The sequence below is a fragment of the Mustela nigripes genome, chromosome 8 (assembly GCF_022355385.1).
Source record: "Mustela nigripes isolate SB6536 chromosome 8, MUSNIG.SB6536, whole genome shotgun sequence".
Classification (NCBI taxonomy): domain Eukaryota; kingdom Metazoa; phylum Chordata; class Mammalia; order Carnivora; family Mustelidae; genus Mustela; species Mustela nigripes.
Window position 1 is genome coordinate 69763713 of NC_081564.1, and position 26690 is coordinate 69790402.

The following is a 26690-nucleotide window of genomic DNA, read 5'->3' on the forward strand; positions in this document are numbered from 1 at the left end:
GTGACAAGGAACTGAGTGAGGCTTCCCACCACAGCCATGTGTGTGAGTTTGGAAACATACCATCTAGTCCAGTCAGGTCTTCAGATGACTGTAATTCTAACTGACACCTTGACTGCAGCCCCATGAGAGACCATGCACCAGAAATACCGGGTTAAGGCATGCTCACATTCCTGACTCTCATAAATTGCATGAGATAATAAATATCTGTGGCTTTAAGTCAGTTAACATATTTGGGAACACCATGTGAAAAGCTTTGAATACTGTTAGGATATATAGAGAGAAGCCTTGGATTCTGTCCATAAGGGCTTAACAGTTGAGTGCAGAAAATAACACATGTGTACAAATACCTGTCATAGGATTTCTATACTGTAGGAAGAAGACTGAGCAATAGGGGCTTCAAGGCAGAGCAAGGTTGATTTGGGGCTTGAAGGATGAGGATGCTTTAAACAGATGAAGATGTTGAGGATACAGTGCATAAATGGTTCTATTTTATGGTAAGTTTGATAACATTGCAAAAATAGAGTGGCTGAAAAATCAAGTTAATTATAATAATTACAACAATAATGCTACAGTACATATTCTTTATTTTAACAGTATTTCCACCTATAGTACTTTATCCCCACAAGAATCAAGAGAGATGGGCAGAACAGTCATTATTGTACCCACTTTATCGGCAGGAAAGTTAAGATTCTGAGGGCTCAACATTATGCCCAAGGTAAGACAGGCAGTAACTTGTAGAATTGGAGCTTGGACTCTGAAAATAAGTGCAGAGTATAAACCAATGTATACAGTGAAATAGCCTTAATTAATTACAGAAAAAAGTACTGGAAGGAGTCAGGAGGAAGTAAAATCCCTTCTGTAGAAGTTCTTAAAATGAAGAAGAATTGAATGGTATAAATGGTGCCTTAATCAGGAAGACTGGCAATTGTCTCCCAAAAGATTTCTCAGGGTGGTGAATTTACTGATGTCAGAAATCAGAGCTTTGTAAACTCTCAAACCTGACTTAGCCAGCACACAAGCAGGTCTTTCTTTCAAAGGAATATTTGTATTAGCAAAATGCACAGGCAGATTTAATTTGTAATGAGAAAGGTCACTCCCATGCACCTTAGAATTTTCTGTTGGCATAGTTAGGACATTCGTTCCCTTTATGCAGGCAGTAACAACTTGGTTATGCCCATGGTCTCAGGATGAGAAGAGTTGACTGGATGGTGTGAGAGGCATTCCTTAGCTTGGGGTAAGCGCGGGAGACTGATGCACTATTCCTTCTTTAGAGGTCACCTTGCCAGGAACATCAGTTCTCTGTTCAGGAGTTACTCATCTCTCAATAGAAATTTACTTCCAAAACTCTTTCTGTACCAGCTTCTTAGGGCTAGATTTACAAAAATATTAAAAACTGAGTGGTTTGAAAGAGGCAGAAATTTATCCTTTCAGTTAGAAAAATGGGAGGTGTCAACAAATTCGTGCTCCCTCGGAAGTCCTAGGAAAGGGGCTTTCTTTCCTTCTTGGATTCTGGTGACTTTCAATAATTGTTGGCATTCTTTGGTTTAGAGCTGAATCATTCCTATCTAGAACTCCATAGTCACAGAGCCTTTTTTTCCTCCATGTGAGTTCTGTCCTCCTCGTATGAGGACACCAGTCATTGGATTCAGGGCCCACCCTAATCCAGTATGACTTCATCATAATTTAGTTGCATCTGTAAAGACCCTATTTCCAAATAACGTTACATTCAAAGGTACCAGAGTTAGAATTTGGGCATATCATTTTGGGGGAACACTGTTTACCCCACCATACTGTCCTTCTGCATGCTTCTACTCCTGACCAACCTCACTCACACCCTATCCAAGTTAGAATCTTTCTGCATTCAAGTGTAATTTTGGCCTGAGAATCTTTCTACCTCCTTAACGTATCTTTGCTTATAAATGACCTCCTTTTATATCCATTACTTTAGGGGGAAATAGAGTAGGAGGCATTGGAAAACCCTCTCTTAAATAATTGGTTTCTTTGTGATTTTTTAATTTCAAATACCAGATATTTCCTCCATTCCTAATTTCACAGATTACAATTCCTGCAACTGCTACTCTATCAAGAATCCACTGTTAGTGATGGGAGCATGCGGGGGTGGATAGTACTTTGGGAATCAATGCCAGTACCAACAAGGAGCTTACAAGGAGGGTATTAGCCTCTCCTTCAAATAATCCAAACAGAAAACAATAACATTCTTGGACAGATAATGCTGCTTGATTTATCTTTCTTTCTTTCTTTTTTTTCTTTTCTTTTTTTAAAGATTTTATTACTCATTTATTTATTTGACAAAGAGAGAGTGAGAGAGGGAACACAAGCAGGGGGAGTGGGAGAGAGAGAAGCAGGCTTCCCACTGAGCAGAAAGCCGGATGCAGGCTCAATCCCAGGACCCTGGGATCATGACCTGAGCCAAAGTCAGTTGCTTAATGACTGAGCCACCCAGGTATCCCTGATTTTTCAATCTCACATCAAATGTAGACAAAAACGCCTTTACCACGTATTTGAATTTTTCCGTACAATGTAAGTTGTTGCAAATAAAACTTGAAGGGAAGTTCCCTAGCCTCCACAGCAACCAAACTGGTACCTTGTAAACCCCTGCCATGTAGAAGTTCCAGAGTAGCTTCTGTTGTTAAATAGCTGCATTCTGAGCTGATTTGTAGCTCACCTTTTGGATGCCCTTTTCATCTACCCATTTCTAATTGTACAATGGAAAGGTATCTACAGTTATACTGAATGCATTTTCAGGTGAGTAAATCAAATTCATAAAATCAAGGCCAAAAATAATAAGTATGGCTACAGAAAACAAAACAACAAACAAAAAAACAGTTGCTAGATAGAAATGTGCTCTTTTAGAAAAAAGATTATCTGGCCTAGAAGTCAGAAGACTTTGGTACTCCTGTTTGTTGTGACCTTGTACAAATGACTTGTCCTTTCTATGTCTTGTCATCCTCCCTTTCTATCCTAGGTCTCTGTATGTGTTCACTGGACTTTCACAACAAGAAGCATAGGCAGGTGGATTAAAAAGCAAACAAAAAGTATTTCCTCACAGTTCTGGGGACTATATAAGTCTGAGGTCAAGTTTTTGGCAGGTTGGTTTCTTCTGAGGCCTTTCTCTTTGGCTATTCTTCCTGTGTCTTCATGTGGTCTTTCTTCTGTAAGTGCCTATGTCCTAATTCCCTCTTCTTATGAGGACACTGGTCATATTGGATTAAAGTCTACCCTAAAGATAACATTTAACTTAATCGTCTATTTAAAGACCGTGTTTTCAAATAAGGTCACATTCTGAAGTACTGAGTATTAGGACTTCAACATACGAATTTTGGGTGAGGAACACAATTTCAACCTTAACAAAGGGACATTGTTTTAAATAAATACATGGTGTGTGGTGAGAGTAGATTTTCTACTGATAGAGAGCAAAGTTACAGATAATCAAGGAGACTAGGCTGGAAAGAACCACATAGTATTGGATTAGAATCAGAGATATCAGTGAAATTTTTTGATTAGTTGAGTACAGATAAAGATAGATTCAGAAATAATTGCATGTGTGTGTATACATAGGCCACTGTGCATACATATATGTCTAAGCTCAGTCCATGGAAAGGGACTAGAAGCGGTGGCATGCCAGTAGCAATAAGCACATCCAGCACCTCAATTCTGGCTTCTAAATACCATTATGCAGCGAAAGGAAACAGAGCTCCTTGGAAAAACAGTTAACGTTAAATCTGGGGCAAGGAAAGTGAAAGATGAACATGAAGCATCCAGTAGTGCCAGAAAGCAAAGAAGTGCTCCAAAAATAAAAGGATTTCAAAGGGACACCAGAAACAACTGAAAAGAACTCTCAACTATCAGAAGGAAGAACAGTTGGGCAAGAAAATAGTGTGGTGTTGGATTACAACCCAAATTTGTAACCCAAAGTATAAAAATATGTATATACAAATACCTACTGATATAAATAAGCAACTAATGAATAAATAAATATGGAGGAAGTCACAGATTTTTTTTTATAAAAGTATTCCAAATAGTGTAAGTATGGACTAGACTTAGTTATCCTCATTCAAACAGTAGAGTGTGGACAGGGGAATGTCGGTAAGTTCACTGTGAAAAACCCTGCCAGCCACTAGCTTGACCAAGTGATCAAGTTAGTAAGTTGTGTTAATAGCATACACCCCAACAGGATGTGATGAAGATGAACTTCAACTTTGTGGTACTGTTTCCCAAACCTGTGTCCCCAGTCTAAGCATAAGAACATCAGATAAACTTAAATTGAAGGGCATTCTACAAAATACCTGACCAATACTTTTCAAAACTGCCAAGGTCATAAAAAAGAAAGACTATGAACCTATCACAGGGGGCTCCTGGGTGGCTCAGTTGTTTGGACGACTGCCTTTGGCTCAGGTCATGATCCTGGAGTCCCGGGATGGAGTCCCACATCGGGCTCCTAGCTCCATGGGGAGTCTGCTTCTCCCTCTGACCTTCTCCTCGCTCATGTTCTCTCTCACTGTCTCTCTCTCAAATAAATAAATAAAATCTTAAAAAAAAAAAAAAAAAAAGAACCTATCACAGACCAGTGGAGATTAAGGAGGCATGACAACTAAATGCAGTGTGGAGTCCTTAATTGGGTCCTGATAGAAAAAGGACATTCATGTAAAAATTGGTTAATCCAAGTAAAATCAATAGTTTAGTTAGTAGTTGGGGGAAAAAAAAAGCAATGAAAGAAAGAAAGGGAAGACTTCAATAGGGTGGCTCTCCTCTAGCTATAGAATTTTTAATGTTTTAGATGTGAGGTTAACTGAGGAAATATGTCAGAGAAGGATCTTAAGGTCTTAGTGCTATTTTTTTTTTTCTATTTTAAAAATGCTTCTTCCTACAGATTTTCCTTCCATTGTTAAGAGAGAGAGAGTTGCAGAAAGCTTTCCTGCAGGTAAAGGAGCCCTAGACACCAGGTGGCCAGTTAGAACAAGAATTTGAGGAGGTCGACCTGAGAACTGAGTAAAGAGTCGTCCTCGGAAGGGGGACTCAAGGGAATCATATCCTAAGCCTAACTGCCTATAGACCTGATCTTGGACAAGTTATATTTTTATGCCTGGATTTTTTTTTTGTCTGTAAACTGAGGAATTAGAAAATATCTAAGGTTCCAATTATAACATATAATTCTACAACCCTCTGTATGTATAGGCAGTAGAATCTGAGACATAGGGAATGCAATTTCTGGGGGCGGGTACATGATGCTCTTTCATACACCACAGTGACACCTGCTGGGGGAATGTGGTTATCTCCCTGGGTTGGGTAGCTCGGAAAATCCTACCTCGTGTGAGAGAAAACCCTGTAGACTCAGGTTGGACATCAGCTGTAACTTAGATAAAGCATTCCTTTTGAAGGGAATTGAATTTTGCTGTTCTCTTTCTTGCCTCCTCTCCCCCTTTCAGGCATTATCTAGCGTATCTAGCAGATCTGGCACTCCCCAAAATTAACTATGACATCTTAAGCAAATTACTTAACCTCTTTGAGCCTGGATATCCTCAGTTATAAAATGGGAATTAAAAGTAACAACTTTGCATTGCTTTATGAGCATGAATTGAGCAAATCCAATTCCAAGACTGTGATTTGTTATGTAATTCTTTATTTAGGTGGATAATATGAAGACTTTTCTGCTCTGTGATACCCATCAAGTATTAAACGACAGTGGTCTGTTCATGTCAGATGACAGAGAGGGTCAAAGAACAGAATCCTGGCTGTTTGTGTCTTTGATAAAACCCAGAATTATGTCATGAGGAGAGGTTTAATTTTTCTGACTATAAACTGAGAAGATTTGAAGATATAGTTTTAAAGTAGTATTTAGCAGCACATGATTAATGGTTATGTTCATAAATCAGCAATATGCAAGTCACTGACAGATTTCCTCCTGGGGGGACCTGAACAGCAGGGGAGAAACACAGTTGTGGGGCTAGCCAGCATCCGGTGGAAGCCTTAGTGGAAGATTGATAACTTGGGAATATTTTCAGCATGTATGGATTTGTGTTAAATAGGTTTTCGAGAAAGTTTCTTCTCTAGCTGTGGCTTTACATTGGCACATGTTCTTATTTTATTGTAAATGAGATTTTCCATGATAAGCTGCTCAATTCTCTCTTCTGTGCATCTGCTCTCCTCTTTGTGGCTGTGGGAAGGGAGGGATCAGCCGCAAGGTGCCCTGGGGACTTGGGCTTCTGGCACAACAACTGATCTCAGGAAGGCTCTTGTCCCATTTATACATTTTTTAAAAAATATATTTTGAAGAGGTATTGAAAATGAGATTATTTCTTTAGAACTCAGGGATCAGAAAGTATTCCCTGGGAACGCTTAGCTGAATGATGCCTCTTCATCTAATATTGGGTTTTATATATCCCAATTTAATGTTATGAAGTTCTTTTACCTACTTGTCTTGTGAAAGAAGAACTTTTCTTGTGATTCTTGCCAGATCATTTGATACTCATCAGACATTATTACTGTGTTCTCCAATAGCAGGGAACTGAGGTACAGAGAGATTTAATTTGCCCAAGTTAAGAGCTCTCCAGGGTCCCCCAGTCTCTAGGTGGATACCATCCCATGCCTCTGGAATGACCATATCATTGTGCATAGAAGATGGAAACCCATTATTATTGAGATTGTCATACAAATACTGTTGCTAAAGTAGTAAGTCTCTTGCTTGGGTATATGTCCATGTCCTTGTAACTGTGACCTTTTACTCAGTTTTCATCCCTAGATTTAAAATTGGTATTTAAATATCCTTGATGATAAGGAACTTCTGAAAAATGTTTATATATATTTCTGAGTAGAAATATTCTGATTTTACCAAGTATTTTTAGTAGGGTCAAAATAGCATGGGCTAGAGCAACAAAGAACCTCTATTCTATTTACAGAAAAAAAAAAACACACACACAACAAAACTCAAACTCCTTGGGCTTCTCACACTCTCCTGGAGCTGGTACAAACTGCCTTTTCAATGTTGCTTTATCCTATCTCCTATCCCCATGGGGTAACACTCTAACTTCACTGTGCAGTGGACTCCTGGCTCCATCACACTTCTACAATGAGACAAGTATAGAAATTAAATTTTCAATCAGATCCCCAAGTATGTCTGATGCGACGAGCTTGTGAGTTGACATAATGGACCCTGCCAGTCCCACAGGACCTGCTTTACTACAGCATGACCTCTGTCACTGTGCCTGATCTTACTTCCCAAAATACTACTTTTATTTCAAGACCCAGGTCAAATGACCTGGCATTCATCAAGCTTTGGCTAATTAATTCTACTACAATTAATTCTTCCTGTGTCACCCTCTTAGAATATATTCATGTGTTTCCATTTACCTCTAGTTGTTGATCCCCAAGAGAGAAGATGTAGAGTCAGCCCCTAATGCCACATCCCGCAGTTCTCAGTAAGCGTTGACAAAGTGCCGCATCTAAGTGTATGGGTAACTTCAGAGCACAGAGGTCCTGATGTTACTTCATTCTGGAGACAGAACCAGACCGATCAGGTCTTTCTGCTTGGCCCTCATTCTCAGAGTGCGGGATTAGCTGTTTTGGATTTCATTTAGCTCCATCCGTCTGCTCCAGACGTCTTGTTAAGCTTGAGCCAGCACCTGACAGCCTAGTTTGTGGTTGAAGGAAAGAGGTAAGAAAAGAAATAGATCATACTTATTAAGGAATTCTCTGGGCAGTTGTCTTGTTTAGATTAATAGATGAATGGTAGACTAGAAAGGCTTCAAAGTCCTACATCATCCCACCTTTTGGTTTGTTATTAGATATATGTGTCTAATTTTAAGAACACTTCATGCTTTGAAGACTATATTCATTAAATGCTGACAATTATTTCAAAACATATATGTGAACACAATTAAGTATGTGCATTTATCAAGAAATAGCATTTTTTGTTTTTTATTTGTTTGATGATTTCATCTGAAAGTAGCTTCACACTGCCATAAATACATGAATTTAGTGTTCAGGATAAGGGTTTCAAGTACAGGATTTAAGAGTATTTAGATATAAGTGCAATTGTTAAATAGAGAAATCGCAAATGCCATACTACTGAACATAAAATTGAATATGAAATATAATTGTTGATCCAAGAGATCCCATTGAAGAACAGCTGTTTAAGCCTTCTGGAAGACATTTTTGGAAGTATGATTGAGAATCTATTTTAGATGTAACAGGCACCTTCTTATATTTTCCTACATTTTTCTTCATTATTGTTAAAGGGTATCATCTGCTTTCAGTTTTGTATTTAATTTCAATTCACACTCATACAATAAGGTCACCTACCTTACTCAGCTCTGTGAAATTTAATCTAATTTTGGAATCCAGGTAGAAATCAAGGTCTAGATACCACTCACCAAGTTTAGGAAGGCCTAGGTTGAACTGGGTGTCTTGCATTACTCTACTTCCAGTACCAAGAAATGGTTCCTTTCCTCTAGTAAAATCCTTTAAGAAGTAATAACACAGTTAGAAATTAAGTATAAGGGCCGGCTGAGAAGTAGGGGTCGTCCCTTAGCAGCAACAGTGAATTGTAGACCTAGTGTATGCATGTGTTCTTCTCAAAACACAAAACAAGAAAAACTCTTTGAAGTTTTTTTTTTTTTCTTAAGATAGAATTTTAACAAAGCTCTCTCCAAATGCCAAAGCACAAACATTTTAAAAAGAAAAAAAAAAAAAACTGATTTTAGGGAATAAGTACATTTCCTTAGTTCTTAATACCAATTAAATGATGCAAAGCCCTTCAGCCTCGTTACAACAGCCAGCTTTTGAACACTCCGAAGTGCTCTCAGTGTTCAAAAAAGACTCAGCATTGTTGCTTGATCCAGTAATACTGAGCTTCCTGAGAATTGTTTGCTGTGACTCTCTTTCATCCTTCAACTCTGGAAAGATTAACTTATCCTGCCTCATTAAATAATGTGTCGGCCTCAGAGATGACCTATTTAAGGAATAATATATTATTGTTTGGGAAGGGGGGATGACTTGGTGAGATTTTCCCATCTCCTTTTTTTCTGAGGTAATAAGGGTCTCACCTCTGTCTCTGAGCACCTTGATTATCAGACGATGGTCTACAGAGTCAGTCCTTTTTTCAACCTCATTGGCCTCTCTCACTCCCTTTTGTTCTATAATGCTCCCCATGGTTCTTGAAAATATGTGAAAGATGGGGGACTGAAAAAAGGACCCTTCCAAGACGTAGGAAATACGATGGCATGACCATTCTTAGGACAAGACAAAATCACGAGGAGTTAGTTATATGTGCTTGGATAAATGAATAAATAAATAGCAGAATGAATGTAGACATTCTTCCCCTAGTATCAACTCTCAGGGAAAATGAATTCACAGAAATACAACATGACCTGAGTAAAATCTTTAATGCATACATAGAATCAGAAAATGTCAGTTCCAGAATTTGGTGAGGAGGGCAAGGTGTATGATTTATAGGTTAACTTTACAGCTATGAACCTTGGAGCTCTTAGAGCACAAGCTGACTGAGACATTACCCTTTAACCAACTGTGCAGCTATCAGCCTAGGAATGGCTTCATGTTGAAGATATCGTGTTTAGAAATCCCATGTGGCCATGGACATTGCCATGGCACTTGAAGTGCTGTTGTTGTTGTTTTTTTCCCCCAGTAATTTTCTCTGAGATACCTGAAGAGACTGTATCCAGACCCTCCCTTCTCCCCATCCGAAGTCGGACTGTGATGGTAATACCAATAACAGTCCTGATGGTAGCACTACTAGTATCCAAGCATCTTTAGGAGGAGGAAGTGCAAAATGATTGTTACTCATTTCAGAGGTTTTGGATCATTCAGGAATTTGCTAATCAGAACATCAGGGATTCAAGGAAAAGAACAAATGAAATGCAACGTAGCCTATTTGTTGGTGAATTCCCCAAACCTTGTGTTCACATTCACTCTCTATGGCACATAGAGTTGCATTTTGTGGTGCTTCAGGGATAAGAAAGATAGGCACCTTGAGGTTTGTGGCATGTTTTAATCTTTTGCTACTTTGTATCCTGATTCTATTAGAGTGATTAGGATATTTCTTTTTTCCCCTCTGAATTAGAAGCTAACAGGCATGAGCTCTAGTCTCATATTCCTAATTCTGTCCTTTTTTGGATAATAGCTTTTTAATATATAATTCACATACCATAACAACTCAGCATCCATTCATTGAACATGTACAATTCACTGGTTTTTAATATATCCACAAAGTTGTGTTAATTCTGTCCAGTGAAGTGTCTATATCACTTTGGATAAATCTGAGTCTGAGTTTCCTCATGTGTAAATTAAGGATGAATCAATATATATTTTAGTCTTCTTTTGAACAGTGAGTCTATAATTTCAAGCCTCACCATAATCTATTTATGTAAAAAGTACACACGTCATAAAATAGAGTAAATGTTTTATAAGTTATCATTTTAGAAGATATTCTCTCTCTCTCTCACACACACACCCCACACACTTCTTTCCTCCATGGTCTCCAACTTTCTCTGTCATTCCAAATCCACTTTACACCCTACCTCTTTACTTACTAACTGAACTTTTCCCCCACAGACTCATTCTCATGAACGTCTGCTATATTTTTTCTATCATGTACAAAGATTGTCTCAGATATGGGTTAATATAGTTTTATAAGTCTATTTTTTTTTCTTAAGCAAGACTATACACTTGATTCTTTTTATCTCACACACCACTTTCCACTCATACGCAGTGAGTAGTTGTTGAGTCTCTCAAATGTGATTCCTCAGAAATAAACTTGAAATCTTAAAATGTAGATGAGTTCTTCCTGTGCCAACTGCCAGAGTCAGTTTACAAAGGCTCAAGTATTTTGAAAATGGAAGCACTTTAGGAATTGCCAGGGCAGAGATAATCATTGGGATTGCAGCTGTGTACCTTAACATACAGGCACTTACTGCCTCGAGTAGCAGCTCATGATATTGATTGACCAGCATTGCAAGTGCACAATTACATATTGCTCCAATGGGAGTTAATAATTAAACCTGTACAAAGCTCTCTATAACAACCATATTGTCATGGTAAATTTCATCGGACATGGTGAGTTGTGTCTATGATAGCTTCTGATCAATGACTAATATTGTTTGGGAGATTTTCTAGTTAAGCAACACATGGTGACTTCTGATAAGGACTTATCTAATATAATAGATGGCAGAAATCCATTTTTCAATGCAATCAAGTATATATTGTATTAAAAAATCTTTCTAAGTATTTTCACTTAAACTTTGCTAATATAGTTAGATTTTTTTTTTTTTTTAATTTAACAAGGTCTGGTGCTTCTTATTCCCGTCTTAGCTACAGTAGCATTGATACTTGAAATGCTACCTATCCGGAAAGAGTATAGTGATAACAGCCTAGGAAATGGTCGTGCTCTCATTAACTGTGCTAAAAGGCCATAGCCTAGAGCTTCTTCCTCTGTGAGCTCAACAGGACAACTACTGGCAGATGGAAATACACACATGAGCTGTGGGAGCTTCCCTCCTCCCAGCCCAGTAGACAATATAATGAAAATGTAGGTGCTGTAATAAACTGTGGTAATACAATGTGTGATAAGGATATTTTCCCCCTTCACACCAAGTTACATGTTTTCTCATAGGAAGGGAGAGAAGAGGCTGATCCTCATAAAATGTTTCTGAGACCAATGCTTTTTATACCTCTTAATTTTATGTAATGGAACAGTACCCCTTCTGAATGGTCGCTGCTTCTACTCCTAGTCCCCGTGTGCTGTGAGGCACAAACTTGCTGTATAGTCCTTATTATTTTTAGCTCTTTATTGTGTTCTTCTGATTACTTTTTTTGGCTCAATCCATTATCCCTTCTTTGATGTTTCTACCTTGCTGTCATACAGACTCCAACCCTACTTGTAGTTGTCAACCCACCTTGTCAACCCTCTCCCAAATTCACTGAGCATTTACAATACAGCCCCTGCTCATCCTCATCAGCCTGACTTACTTGCATTGTGGACCATCCAAAAACTAGTCCCAAGATCAAGTTCCTTAATCTTTGCAAGTCCAATGACTGTCTTCTCTGCACCCCTGAATATGGTTCTTATATGTTCCAGTTTTTCTGGGTTAGTCCTATTTATGCTTATTGTCATGACATGATTATTAATAATACTCCCTTTAATTCTCAAACATGTTATTTTTCTGTCACATTTCTGTTTAATATTCTTATCATTTCTCAGCACTGAAGTTTCCCTACTAAAAAAAGCAGTATCATATATTTCCTTTCCATCTAAACCAGACCTGGTATGTATGACCCATTTTAGCCCCTTTGTGTGGTCATCCTAAAATTCTTGCTCCTTTGGCCTTGTGGGGGTTTCACATTGCAAACTGTCATCCTTCGGTCAAGCCAGTCATCTGCTTTCTGGGGTCTATAACGTGCCTCAAGGACATTCAGCTCTTTACCAGGATTTTGCTCCCACAAGTCTATGGTCACCATCTTTCTTGGGCTCCCACAATACTGGACCATGAATTTATAAGACATTGGTCTCCTTTTGTAAAACAGCTCTCCTAAAATCTCAAAGGAACTTTCTGTCTCTTTTGTAGTGAAACTGAGGTAGATTCTTGGAGGTAAGCTATTTCATCAGTCTATCTCCGTATACAGACACTTGTATACATCATCACCCACCTTCACCACCTTTTCTCCAGGACTGGAGGGAGAGCTTTTCTTTCTCTAATCCAAGGCCAGTCACTCTGACTTCACCTTTCTCTTTTCTGCAATGTTTAATCAATTATTTACTTTTTTTTTTGCCTTTAATTTCTAATATCTCATTCTCTACAATTTTCTTCCCCACAGACTTTAGTATGTTACTTCTATTTCAAAACAAAACAAAAAAATAACTTTCTTGGCCCTAGCCTCTCCTTTACTTACTACCTCATCACCAGGCTTTCTTTTCTTCTTTCTTAGACAGAAAAGTCTACCCTTTTTCAGCCCCTATAATTGGGTCCCTCCATCACCTCACTGGTTCTTTCCTAGAAAATATCATTAATGATTTTCCAATTGTCAAATTTGATGCTCTCTTCATAGACTTCATCTTACAGGGTATCTAATGACATTTTACCACACTGACCATCTAGTTTTATTTCCAGTATGAAAATGGCCTTTTTTGTTAACCTCTTCATTCTTCCAAAACTCTACACAAAGTTATCAAGGCAAAGCCAGGTTTGAGCATCAGGGAGCACAGGTAAATGATAGGGGGCTGCAGGGTAGCTCTTAAAAACGTATGTAAGAATATGGGTTGGATTTTATGGGTTTCATCATCTTGTTTTCACACTGCTTCTTTTAATGTCTTTTTTTTTTTTTTTTAAATCATGTCAGGTCAATTTGTTACCTTAAAATTATTACAAAGGATTCTTTTTGGAAAATGTGCTCAGATGACATGACTTGTGTTAAAACTAAAAGGAAATCAAATCAAATGGAAAAGAAAAAGGAAAAAAAAGAAACCTAGGCAGATAAAAGATTGAGCCCCCCCCCCCCCCAAAAAAAGTCTATGTTTCTCATGCTTAGATTGTGGACAGAAATGGAAAGTCACTACACAGGGCCCAGGGGTTTGTGAGTAGATCCGTAGGATCTGATATTCTCTCCCATTTTCCACTTCCTAGTGTAAATTTGGAATCGAGGAGCTATGTAGGAAATAGATGACCTACATTCTTATACTAAGTCTGAGTTGTTGTATGTTACTAGTTAAGTTTCTTATTATTTAAGGGCCCCTTTATAAAGCTAACATTCTATGATTCTATAAAAATAGGTCTAAAGTAGTTCAGAGATATGAAAGAGCTTTATAAATATAATGTGATACCATTTTGAGTCCCTGTCTCTATACACATAAAACTTTGAACCCTTGTACATGATGAAATTCAAATATAATAATTATCTGCCTTCTAACATTGAAGGAAATATTCTGTTTTTGCATGATACAATTTATTATCTGCCCTATGCCCTTGTAGCATGGATAGCTCATTTGTTTAAAAAAAAATGACAGCTTGTAATTTATTTATTTACAAATTGGGGTCCTGACTTAATAAATAAATGCCTTTCAAAGGCAGTCACAGTAATTTTTAAAGGAAAATTATATAGAGACTGTTTCTAATTATATTTAGCGTTTATGAGAGATGCTCTCCTCATATCCTCAAAGTTCAAGCTTTATTAAATGGAGATGGTGATCGAAGGCTTCTGCTCAAGAGCCTGAGCTTGTTGGAAACACTTGGATGTGAATCCCACACTGAAAATGAAGTAAACGGCATGCCCTCTTGATATACAAACAACACACTAACTGTCAGCCATCGAGTTCGGATTATGGTGGAATTAAACAGGCTGGCCTTTATCTTTTTTTTTTTTTTTTTTGGTCACACATGTAAATTATTTCTTACTCTGTGGATTCAGAGTGCCCCTGTGCACATGGCTTCTTGCTTTTACTGCTGCCTTTTCAACCTTTGTGTCTATGGGTATATGAGACTTTTAGGATTTTCTTTCAATCTGTTTCTCTTAGCCTCTCTCATGTCTTTTCTTTGAGCTGGAGGATATGTTGCAGCCTGCCCATTTATATTCCGGCCCTAATTTATGACTAATCATGCCTCTGGTACCCTCCATGCATCTTAATACGAAGCTTTGGGGCACTTGGTTCCCAGGTGGTGAAATTATCCTGGGCATTGTGTCCACAGCTGTGTCTCTGGCATCGTCTCTAAGGATTCCCTTAAGGAATTATGCTATGCTAAGTGTGACTATAAAGTAACAAGGCAAAAAATAAGTAAATAAGTAAATAAATAAATAATAAAGTAACAAGGCTGGTTTTCATACAGCAATATAAATACCCGTCTCATTTTTTTTTTTTTTCTGAGTCCATTTTATCTCTCTCTCTCTCTCTCTCTCTTAGAGATAGGAGTGGGTAATGACATGTTTCTCAGATGAAGATGGCTTTCCCAATATGAATTTTGATCCCTGAACAGTCCTGGTTTTCAGACTGGTTAATTAAAGAGGATAGCAACCCCAAAATGAATTTTTGGGAAAAGGAAAGGAGGCTAGGTAGCCAGAGGAGTATTAGGAATTCTGGAGCTTCTTACATTTGGTATTTAGGGTTTTGTATGTGAAGGGAAGCTGACACGGGCAGAAAGATCTATTACCATTTGTGTGAAAATCCTTTCTACTATGCTTTATCCCATTACTAGACATAACAGTCCTTTTGATGCCCATGTTGGTAGTCTTCACAAGAAGGGTGGGGTTTCTGTCAAATGTTTCTCTTAAGTAGATAATTGGTCTGAAAGAGAAAAATGGGGCCTAGAGGAAGCACAGGGTCTCTCTGGAATGTGTCCAGTGGAAAGGGCATGAGTCGGAGGATCGAAAAACGCAGATGTTGGTCTGACATTTATCATACTGAGCTGTGTGTTGGTGCACAGATCACTTAGCTGAGTGCCTTGCTTTGAATGTGGGCTGACACATTAAAGGTATTCAAAAAACTTTTGCTGAATGATAAGTGAATTAATAATTGATTTATTAAAAATCTATCATAGGATTTGACAGACCGGGTTTCTAACTAAAACAACTTTATATTCCAATGTATTATCATAACAAAGAACCCAAGGCCAGCTGGATAACCTTTGGACAGGAAGGATTCCCCACTAGCTGATGCTAAATTTTAGGATGGTGAAACATTGGAGACATGGTAACAAGACCGTGATGAAGGTCCATTCTGTCCCTAGTGCCTGATGAGCCTCTGTCACTCTGGAAAGCATAGACATTGTAAAGTGAAATTGACATCTAGACAACAACAATAAAAGCCCAACGTGGAAATAATTCCATTTAAAAAAAAAATCTTGGAATTTTCAACTCTAGAGACATAGGTCTGGATCAGATAGCCCAGTACACGCAGAGGTTTCTGGGTCCAGCCCACAGTCCTTGGAAAACAGCCCTGGATTCCTGATTGTCCTCTAGTTGCCCTCTCAAGAGGAGTCCTGCAGACCAGCACTTGGTAATTATATTTATTATGAAGCCCTAAGGCATGATGGTAATATTTTAGGATTTTGTGAAATATTTTGCAAGTGTAATGAGGTTTCCATTATTTCTGATAGCTGTTTGTGAACATTGTTTCCTTTGACATTTTAAGTTTCCGGAAGGCCATTTTTGAATCCTGCCCATTTCTCTATCACCAAGTTCTAGTGTAATCTTCACCTCAAGGCAGATTATTTGTTAATCAAGAACAATTCAGGATACTGCCAGCTGTGTTCAAGCACTGCCTGGAAAGGCTCTGTACTTTTGTATGTACACCCGTTTATTTGTTTACTCATCCATTCTCCACCCACAACCACCAAACCTTCTACTGGGTTCCATGATATGCACTGGGGAGGAAGAAATGAAAAATATTCGGTATTGCCCTTAAGGAGGTGACAAAGGAATACCCAGTATACAAACACAAAAATGTGGTGAGAACAGTGCTCTGAGAAGGGCAGGCTTATTAAATTCATACCTTTCTGAACTTGGGGTGAGGGACAAGAGGTCAGAGGAGGTCTCATGCAGAGATAGTGCCTGAGCTGAGAGGTGAATGAGGAGGGGAATTAAACGGGAGAAAAATGATGTGGAGGGGAGGGAGGGAGGGACCCGGAAGTGAAGGTCTCTAGACTGTATGAACAGAGTGTGCAAAGGCATCATAGGGAGAAGGTCATGCACTTTAAAAAGCTAGATATGGAAAGAGTAGGACTTTATTCTGTTGTGATCCAGGAGAGGAGCAAGGGGGGAAAAAAAGGAAAGAAATGGTAATATATTCCTAACACTTTGCTATTTCTATTGTGATATTTAATTTTATTTATTATTTTTTTTAAAGATTTTATTTATTTATTTGACAGACAGAGATCACAAGGAGGCAGAGAGACAGGCAGAGAGACAGGAGGAAGCAGGCTCCCTGCTGAGCAGAGAGCCCGATGTGGGGCTCCATCCCAGGACCCTGGGATCATGACCGGAGCCAAAGGCAGAGGTTTTAACCCACTGAGCCACCCAGGCGCCCCGTGATATTTAATGTTAAATTTATCATCTATATGGGGCACCTGGGTGTCTGAGTGGGTTGAAGCCTCTGCCTTCTGCTCAGGTCATGATCCCAGGGTCCTGGGATAGAGCCCCGCATCAGGCTTTCTGCTCAGCGGGAGCCTGCCTCCTCCTCTCTCTCTGCCTGTCTCTCTGCCCACGTGTGATTCTGTCTGTCAAATAAATAAATAAAATCTTAAAAAAAAAATTATCCTCTATATGATTTAGTAGTATTCCTACATATTTGCTTAATATCCTTTGTTTGGATAGGGAGATAAAAGTCCTGCATTTTGGTGCTAGCTTTGATGATTCCTCAGAGAGTGATACAAAGTAAAGTTTGTGATATCTGGCCCTCTTTTTCATCTTCTTATTTCTCCAAGTTAGTCTTGAATTGGCAAAAATCCATCTCATATTTTTTACATGTAAAATTTCTGTAACTTCAACATATTTGAAAAATGATCACCCAGAACACGGGGAGACAGGATCTCATCTAGTACAGAGGCCCATGTCTAAAGAGGTCAACGCTCATTTGCATAGACAACCTGCCGGGCAGTTGGGGCAGGTGTTAACAGAATGAAGCTGTCATAGCCTCTGAAATGTTCTGAGCCTCAGCCATGAACTGTCCCAGCCACAGTCAGGGTCACTGCATCGGAGTCTGTAGGTAGCTCAGCTCTAGAAGGTCAGGAATTTGTTTCCTGCCTCATAGGAGACCCAATCAACAATGTTCTAAAAGATAAATAAAAAGGCTGAAAGGAAAGAAGAGTAGAAGAGTATATGTGAGAAAGCAAATTTGATTTTTTTTAATTTTTAAAATTATTTTTATTTATTTATTTATTTATTTGGGTAAATTGCTGTACTGCGGCAGAATTGCAGCAAAACTACAAAGTAATCGAGCTCTCATCTAAGCTAGAAGAAAAGAATCCAGGGTTAAATGGTAGAAAAACCATGGTCTGGGAAGCCTTTCTGTATAGCCTCGTACCAAAAACTATCTCCTTGTTCACTGTTACTTGTTATGCTAAAGAATCTGAATGCTGAACAAGCTCCCATAAGAAAGACTGATTTTGTATTCAGTCTCTTTCTGGCATTTTGCTCTATGCCTTCCCTGTCCAGCTCTACCTGCTACAACAATGCCTGCAGGATGCTTTGTTATTATTAAACGTGGAAGGGCACCTGGATTGCTAGATACCTATAATTATCTCCATTTTACAGGTAAGTAAACTCATTCTCAGAGTGTTCAAATAAGTAGTCCAAGGTCACATATCCTTTTGAAGAAACTTTTTCAATTCAGTGAATAAACAAATAAATTTTTCTTTGCAGTGAGAGAGATTTTTTTTTTAACTGTTGAAATAACAGAATTAAAGAGGAATAATGCCTTTGTGCTCTTTAGAATGTCGTGAAACAGGCATTCTCAGACATTGCTGGTGAGACTGTGCACTGGCCAAGCTTCTGGAAATCAATTTGGCAACTTTATCAAAGGCTTTAAAAATGTTTGGTATTTTTTTCTTGATCCAGTATTTCTCATTGCAGTCTGTTTTAAGGAAATAATTAGAGATATGGAAAGAACAGAGATAGATAGATGGATAGATGCTGATTACAGCTCTATTTTTAATAACAGTAAAAAATGAGAAATAGTCTATTTTGTCATCCACATGGACATGGCTGATTAAAGTATGGTATAATCATAGGACAGAATATCATGCAGCTATTAAAATATCTTCAGAGAATTTTACTATACATGAGAATATACTCATGATGTAATGTTAAGGAGAGAAAATATAAGATAAAAAATAGAATGTGCAGTGTGACACGTGTGTGTGAGTACGTACACAAAAAAGAGAGATACCCACTAAAATATGCAGGAAGCACACCAATTTGTTATTTGTAGTCTTCTTGGTAGATGAAAGTGCAATTTTAATTTTCTTCTTCATACTTTACTAAATTTTCCAAATTCTCTATAATAAGCAAGGATTTCTTTTAGCATATGGAAAAGAGACGCTACTGTGATTTAGTAACCTTAGATTTAACTGTTTTGCATTCCCAGATGAACCTTCCCTGTTCCACCCCTAACATATACATGTAGGCTAGAAGGGGGGAGAAAGTATGTTGGTTGGGAATAAAGGCTTACCAAGGACAGAAGCTCGTCTCCCTAAGACTTTATGTGATTGCTTAGAAAAAGATCTTTGGTATCCAACTAAATAACTTTATTCTGCCAGTGAGCACAGAAAAGCCAAAGACTTAATTTTGTGCCATAGGGAAAAACATCCTACCCTCTGTCAGCACCCCCTACCCCTGTTCCAGTCATTCTATACTGTGACCTTATACTAATGTGTGTAACATAGTGGTTACTGTTATAACTCTGTCCATTTGTTGTTGACTGTTTCCCCTCTTTGGACCGAAAGGATCACAAGGGCAAATGTCTGTCTCCCTGCTGTATGCTCAATGCTGAGAACATGGCCTGACACAGAGAAGTTCATCTATAAACTTCTGTGGAATGATAACTGAAATAATTAATTCACTACCAATCTGTCAAAAGCTTTGACGTCTAGTCTTTGAAGTTTAATGTTTACTCACCAAGGCTGTTGGTATACTCTCAGACCTGAAGTTGGCTACAGAGTTAGATGTTGGGGAAGGAGTTGGATAGCTCCAAGGATCAGAGAACCTTTGACTGTGTCATCTTAATTTGGGAGATAAGAGAGGTGCTGGTGTCCCACCACAGGTTCGCTTCGTCTTTCTGACCTGGCAGGCAGGCATGGGACAAGATGCCATCTTTTAGGTCCCTGGTGGTATTGGCCTATCATGTGCCCCACTCACTGCTAGGTTTTTCATACCCAGTTTGGGAAATCACTGACTGTTCTGCATGTCTGACCAACAGGCCGATTGATTCAATACATTTACATTTTACTGCACCAATAAGTCTTGCACATATCTAGGAGGATCGGCAAAGATGTCAAAGTCAAATAAAGTACTTTCCCACCTACTTAATTTTAAAATTCACCTGTTAAGTAACACAATGAAGTTTACTGATTTATACAAATAAATAAAAAATAAATGAATAAATGCAATCTTATTGTTCTTCTACTTATTATCATTAACAACCAATATTACATTAAATCATTTACATGCATTCCCTATTCAGCCTTCAGCATATCCCATGGCGTATATGTTATTACCCCATTTTACAGATGAGAAAAATGAGTCTATTATAAAGAAGGTGTGACTGATCATAAGAAGACATAATTCGATACATATTGCAAGTGAGAATCCTTACATAGTAAGTATCCTAGGCATTCCACAAACACTTAGAGCTGGCACTAAGATAACGGTCCATAGCAAATCATCAGGTCACACTGGGAAGCTTCACTTTTCTGAAACATTCCTGCCGGCACTCTTCATTTTCATAATCCAGCATTACATAGTTACCAGGGTTGTCTTTCATCCATGCATTATTTGATATCCTAATTGGTCTGCTTTAAACCTGTGAGCAAACTGCTTTTCAGAGGCAGAGGGGAGATCTGTGAAGAGACACCTGTTCCGAAGGCTCAGAGCGTGACGAGCTGCTGAGTTTATGTGAGGTTCCCAAAGGTGTCACCAGTCGCCACCTGGCCTGTCACCCGTGGAAACCTATTTCTACTGCTGTTCTGGAGTTGATCTGACTCTCATCCTTTATACACCGAGCTCACTTGATTACATCTTCTTGACTTTAGAGTTAATTTTCCTAACTGGTAGAGGGAAGTCATATGGGACATAAAGCCTATTGAGTGCCTAGCTGGGATGTTTCTGAAAACTCCATCAATGGAGGGCTCCCAGGGCCGTGAGAATATCGACAGCTGATTCTTTCGGCTGCACTAGGTCAGGCCTATCCTCGTGCATACCTTGTCTTTAACTTACGATTTTCAGATATTGTCACACATGAGGCAAGAGAGAAAGGACAGTAGCTAACCCATGCGTATGCGGCCATGCAAAACAAGATAGGAGGACTCATACTCAGCCCTCCTGGAGTTCAAGAAAACCATGGAAACCAGTGACCTGTTCAAAACCGAACTTCTGTTTCTGTAAGGGAGAGAGAACAACAACAACAAAAAGACCTAAAGCAAAAAAGGGCAAAGCATTAAGACACCAGCCTGGCCACCTGGGCACCCGTTGAGATCTTGGGTGCTTAATGGCCTGTTAATATTTTGAATCACAGTCTGCAGCACGAGAAGACACAGAATCCTCCCAGGGGCAGCCCCCGTGCACTTAATGGATCTTTTACTTTCAGCTTCCTGCAGGGAAGTGTTTAATTGCATCCATGATTGAGATGATCATTTTTATTGTGTTCAGTCCAGAGCGAGGGAGAGGGGGGCTCCTCCTTGGGCAAGTCTTGAATATCGGGTTATTTGTCATCTCTTGGCCATCCTCAATGGCGCTGTTCTGTCATCATCATTATCATCAGAATGGGAGTGTTGAGCTTGTAATTGCACGCCGCACTGTGCTAAGTGCAGTACCAGGAAGGCACTGGGTTCTTGCCGGCCGGACGTGCAGAATCAAACATATTCCACGCTGGAGCAGACCAGTGTCACAAGTTCATGCAGGATCTTGAACGAAAGGAAGAGGAAAACACAGAATAAGTGAACAGGTCTTAGGAGGATTTAACTGCCTGGACTCTCCTTAACATTGTTTTTAAGTCCAAGTCCAGTGTAGAGAGCATTACTGGGGTTGAACTCAGTGACCCTGAGATGAAGACCTGAGCTGAGATCATGAGTCAGATGCTTAACTGACTGAGCCACCCGGCTGCACCATATAACATTTTTTTTTTTAATATCACAGCTTTTTTAGATAAAAGGTTAAAAAAAAAAAGGTTTAGAAATGGTAGAATGTTGTGTACTGAACTGGAAGGAATGTACTATGTTGGGTTGAACGAATGATCCTATCTGGACAGTGAGTGAGTGAGTGAATTAAAACTTTTTGATAATTCAGTCCATTTGAATTCTGATTATTTGTAGGCACATTCATCTCCTATGGCATTTTTGACTGTTTATTAGATATTAATTATCCCATTAGTAAGATTCAGTAGTTTCATGGTTACCTAAGGAGTCTTTCCAAGTTGATACGGTGTGTACTGAGAATTCCACTTTCTCCCTCCTCCCCTCATGCTTTCTTTCGTTCCCTCCCATGATTGTTTTTCTGGGGTGGTGGGTGGCGTGGAGGGGGAAACATGCCATTTAGCCCCTTCTCCCTTTAGTTTCGATTTTCCTTCCTTCAGAATTATTTGTAGTACAAAATTCTCCAACTCTTCATTTTATGAGAGTATTTGAACATGCAAATGGATGTTACAAATCATTCCATTATGGGAAATTCCTACTCTCATGGAATAATCCGGCATGAAGAAGGCTCACTTTGGAGGGCCACTGATAATCCCTGCAGCCTTCTATTCCTAATTAAAATAGCCCTCCTAAACTTGAATTGGTTTAGGCCAATATGTTGGCTCTGCCTAGGTTTCTTGCCCGTTCATGGTCTAAATGTGTAATCTGCCACTGCCCCACCCCCACCCCCAGTCACCTGCTGGCACTCTATCCTGATTTGTTCTTGAGGGAGCCGCTTTTTTTTAGGGGTGGGGGGTGGTTTGGAGCTCGTAAATATAGTAGAAAGTGTTCCAGCTTAGGAGTCAGGTGAACCGGGTTCTCCTTCCCGCCCTGGCACTAAACAGATATGTGACCTGAATCAGGTACTGAGCCTTCCATGCCTTTGTTTCCTTATCTGTAAAAAGAAGGAATGGCATACACATCTCTCTGCCCTTTCTCACTCTGTGGCTCAGGACTCCCATTCAGAGAATGGGAGCAGATGCAGGGCTGGGGTCTTCGGTGCTCTCAGCTCACTGTTTACTGAGTCACCCCTCTGTGGAGGCCCTTGCTAGGCCCTTGCTTGCCTGCCCCATGCCTGCAGGCTGTGCCTGCCCCGCTGCAGAGCACAGACATCCCCAGGGGCCCCTCTTTTCCTCCCTCCTTTGCATATGAAACAAGCAATCTGTCACGTTGGCAATCAGTTACACCTTGGGAACCCCAGGCTTCCTTGGACACCGCCATTCTGAGGCTACACTCTCCCTCCCCTGTCACCCGTGATGCGCAGTGGGGGGAAGGGGAGTGCTCCTGACCTCACTGGTGGACAGCAAGGAAGCTCCTGAAGACGTAATAGGTTATGGCAGTGGCAGCTGCTCACTGGACCCTCTGTAGTCTCACACGTGGCTTATGATTGAGGGTCAGAATGTTATACTTGGCAAGGTCCTTTGTGTGACGAATGGTGAAGATAAATCAGGATGATGCCCAATTAGGAACACCACACAATTACCCTGTCCACACTGGAGACACGGCTGTCACAGAACGGTTTCACGAGCAAGAAGGAGAAAGATGGGATTTTTGTTTGGGGCTGTCTTGGGAAAAAAAAAATAAAAATCATGCCTTCATATAATTTTATAACGCCTTATTTAAAGACTATGTCTGAGCTTCCTGTTGCCCACTTCATGTGTGTATATGATTTTACTTCCCTTCAGTTTCTCTGAGAATTCTCCTACTTTAGTCACAGGCAACTTCAAAACATTCTGATCATCGTTTAAGGAAGATTCTAGGGCAGAGAATGGACCCATAGGTGGGAATCTAACTGTGATAACAGGTGACCAAGAACCAGAGTAGGAGATTTTTCTCCTGCCCTGTGATCTGCTGAGGCATCTGTGTGAACAGAACTGTAAGAGGCAGCCAACCACAAACATGAATCTTCTCCCTGGTGAGAACTGACCGCAAGAGGGCCCCAGGGAACATAAGTCAATGGAACTCCTAAAGATTGGCCAAGACTCATCTAGGTTTGTAAACAGGATGAGTAATACTATTCTACAACCTTTGGTGCAGAGGGGAATGTGGAACTTAGTGGAACAAGACCCATTCAGCTAAATAAAAATGTTTTATATTAGGTCATTAAACTGTATGTCATAGCACCTTTAAAACAGCACACATCATAAATCAGAAGTTCAGGTTTATAGGGTCACTTTTACGTATTCGACACTATTATGGCATTTGAGGCTCGGATCACTCCTGATTTCTTTCTGGTTTCAATTAAGAGAATTTCCACATCTTGTTTGATCCAGGAAGGAGAGGTCCCCCTGCTTGTGGGCTTTTGGAACAGCCAGCCCCAGGATCAGCCTCAGTGCTTCTCACAGGGGTCACAGTTCCTAGAATTTGAATGCTCTGAAACCACACACAGTGAAACTTCGCCCACAGAGTACAGGTGGTCACCAAGGGAGTGATTGGAGAGGCCTGAAACTGCATTTATGTGTAATGGACACCAACATCATCCACATCTCCAGGGGCCTCTGAACGCGTAAAACCACCCATTTTAGAGTTTCGCTGGTGTTGTTCTTCAATGGATAAAAACACCTAAATAGACAATTATTTATTGTCTCTTCAGAGACATGACCTGATTGAAGCAGCTGTTAAATGGAAGAAGTCTTACATAAAAACGTGTTCTGTAGGACCCAGTTTGTATTAGACTCAAAAACAGGCAGAACTTTTGATGTTACTGAATGGGACATTTAAAAGTGGTTAAGGTGGTAAGTTTTATGGTATGTATAGTTTAACATGCACACACACAAAAGGACAAAACAAAACAGACAAAACCTAGCACACTTTAGTGAGTTAAAGCTAATGATGTGTTATACAGTGGCTAACTGAACATGAATAATAATAATAATAATATATAAATAAAAGTCATGAGAGATGCTGCCATTGGTGGCATCCGTGACTGCAGTGGGGCAGGAGGAGAGCCTGGGGATACTGGGAAGTCTCTGCCATCTGGGCACGGTCTCATGGGTGGTTCATTTTGTGAAGACTCGCCGAACTGTGTCCTAGGACTGGCATACTTTACTAGATCTGCATTTTGCTTCCGTAAAACATTTGCCCCCCGAAAAGAGCCCGATGAGTCTCCGTTGATCTGACATAATTTGAGTGGGGTGTTGGTCACAAGTGTGAAAATTAGCTCTCTTCTGTTGCCACAGAGATTTGGGCAGAGATAACTGGATAAAATTATGTCACTGACTGATATTTCTATATTTCTTTATTGCAAAAAGTGAATTTGCTTTCTGGAAAATAGGGCAAGATTTGGTCAGCATTTAAACCACAATGCCACCTACTCTTTGTAGCTGCTTTACTTTTCTGGAAACCATAAAGTGCAAGGCAGCTGTCGTGATCAGCACAGGATCAGTCTGTCAGGTGTGAGTTACCGGGGCTCACATTCTGTTTTCCGTCAACGTTCTGCCTCTGTGTAGTGCCGTGGAGCAGGGAGTGTCCTGCTGTCTAGCCGAAGCCAGGGAACCATCCAAAGGGAGGGTCTGCAGACAGCGCGAGTATTGGGGGAATGTTGAACAAAATAACCTATCATGCTCCCTTGAATGCCAAGATTTCGATTCTGGTATTCCTCTGTGCGTTTGTAAGGGAATTTTTAAATGGGCTTATGGATATGGGTCCTTATCTCTGGATCGGCGTCTGGTCAGTAATTTTGTGAAAGGAAGTCGTAGTGGTCACACAAGAATACCAGTGCTCTTAAAACAGGGTATTCGTTTTCTAGCCTCGCCATAATGAGTCAACACAGATTAGGCTTAAAACAGAAACTTATTCTCTCACAGTTGTAGAGGCCAGAAGTCCAAAGTCAAGATGCCAGCAGGCCCACTCTCCCCTGAAACCTGTAGGAGAGAAAACTTTCTTGTGTCTTTGAACTTCCGGGGGCTCCCGGACAATCCTTACTTAGTACTTCATGGCTTTTTGCTGCCTCACTGCAGTCTCTGTGTTTGTCTTCGCATGGTCTTCTTCCTTGAGAGTTTGTGTCTCTCTGTGTCCTCTACTCTGTTTAGAAGGACATCAGTCATTGGATTTAGGTCCCGCCTGAACAGGATGATTTCATTTTGAGATCCTTAATTACATTTGCAAAGACCTTCTTTCCAAATAAGGTCACAGTCTGAGGTTCCAAGAAGATATAAATTTTGGTGGGAACATTATTCAACCCACTATAGACACCTTCCTGAAAAGAAATTAAAAGAAAAAAAATCAACCTTTAAAGTACTTGCTGGGGTCTGCAATTGTTGCAAAGTGAGTGGGTAAGAGAATGGAGTTTTGTGACAGTTCCCAAGAAGCCTCAGGGGTCAGGGAGGGACATTATACAGTCATCTCTCTGGACAGCAAATTATTAGCATGCCCCTGAATGTGCCAGGCACTCTGTAGGCACTGGGTGTACAGTGGGAACCATAAAGGAACAGATGCCACCCCTGTGGCATTTATGGTCCAATGGGGGAGACGCCTATAACCTACAAAACACAAAAACGGATCTATTACTGCATATTGTTAAGGATGTGATATATGAGAGAGAATCGTATTGGGAGGAGGTCCTGCTTTCCATCTGCAGGTCTGTCAGGAAAATTTTCTCAGAGGAAAGAATATTCAAGCTGCTACCAAAAGACGAGTGGGAATTAGCCAGGTACACATTTGGGAAGAGGGAGGTAGAGTGGTGAGTTCAAAAGGCAAAAAGGGGGCCTCTGTGGCTACAGTGTAGTGATCAAGGCAGACAATGAAGAGCGAGATGCCAGAAAGCTTGATCACGCACATGGGGTGGCT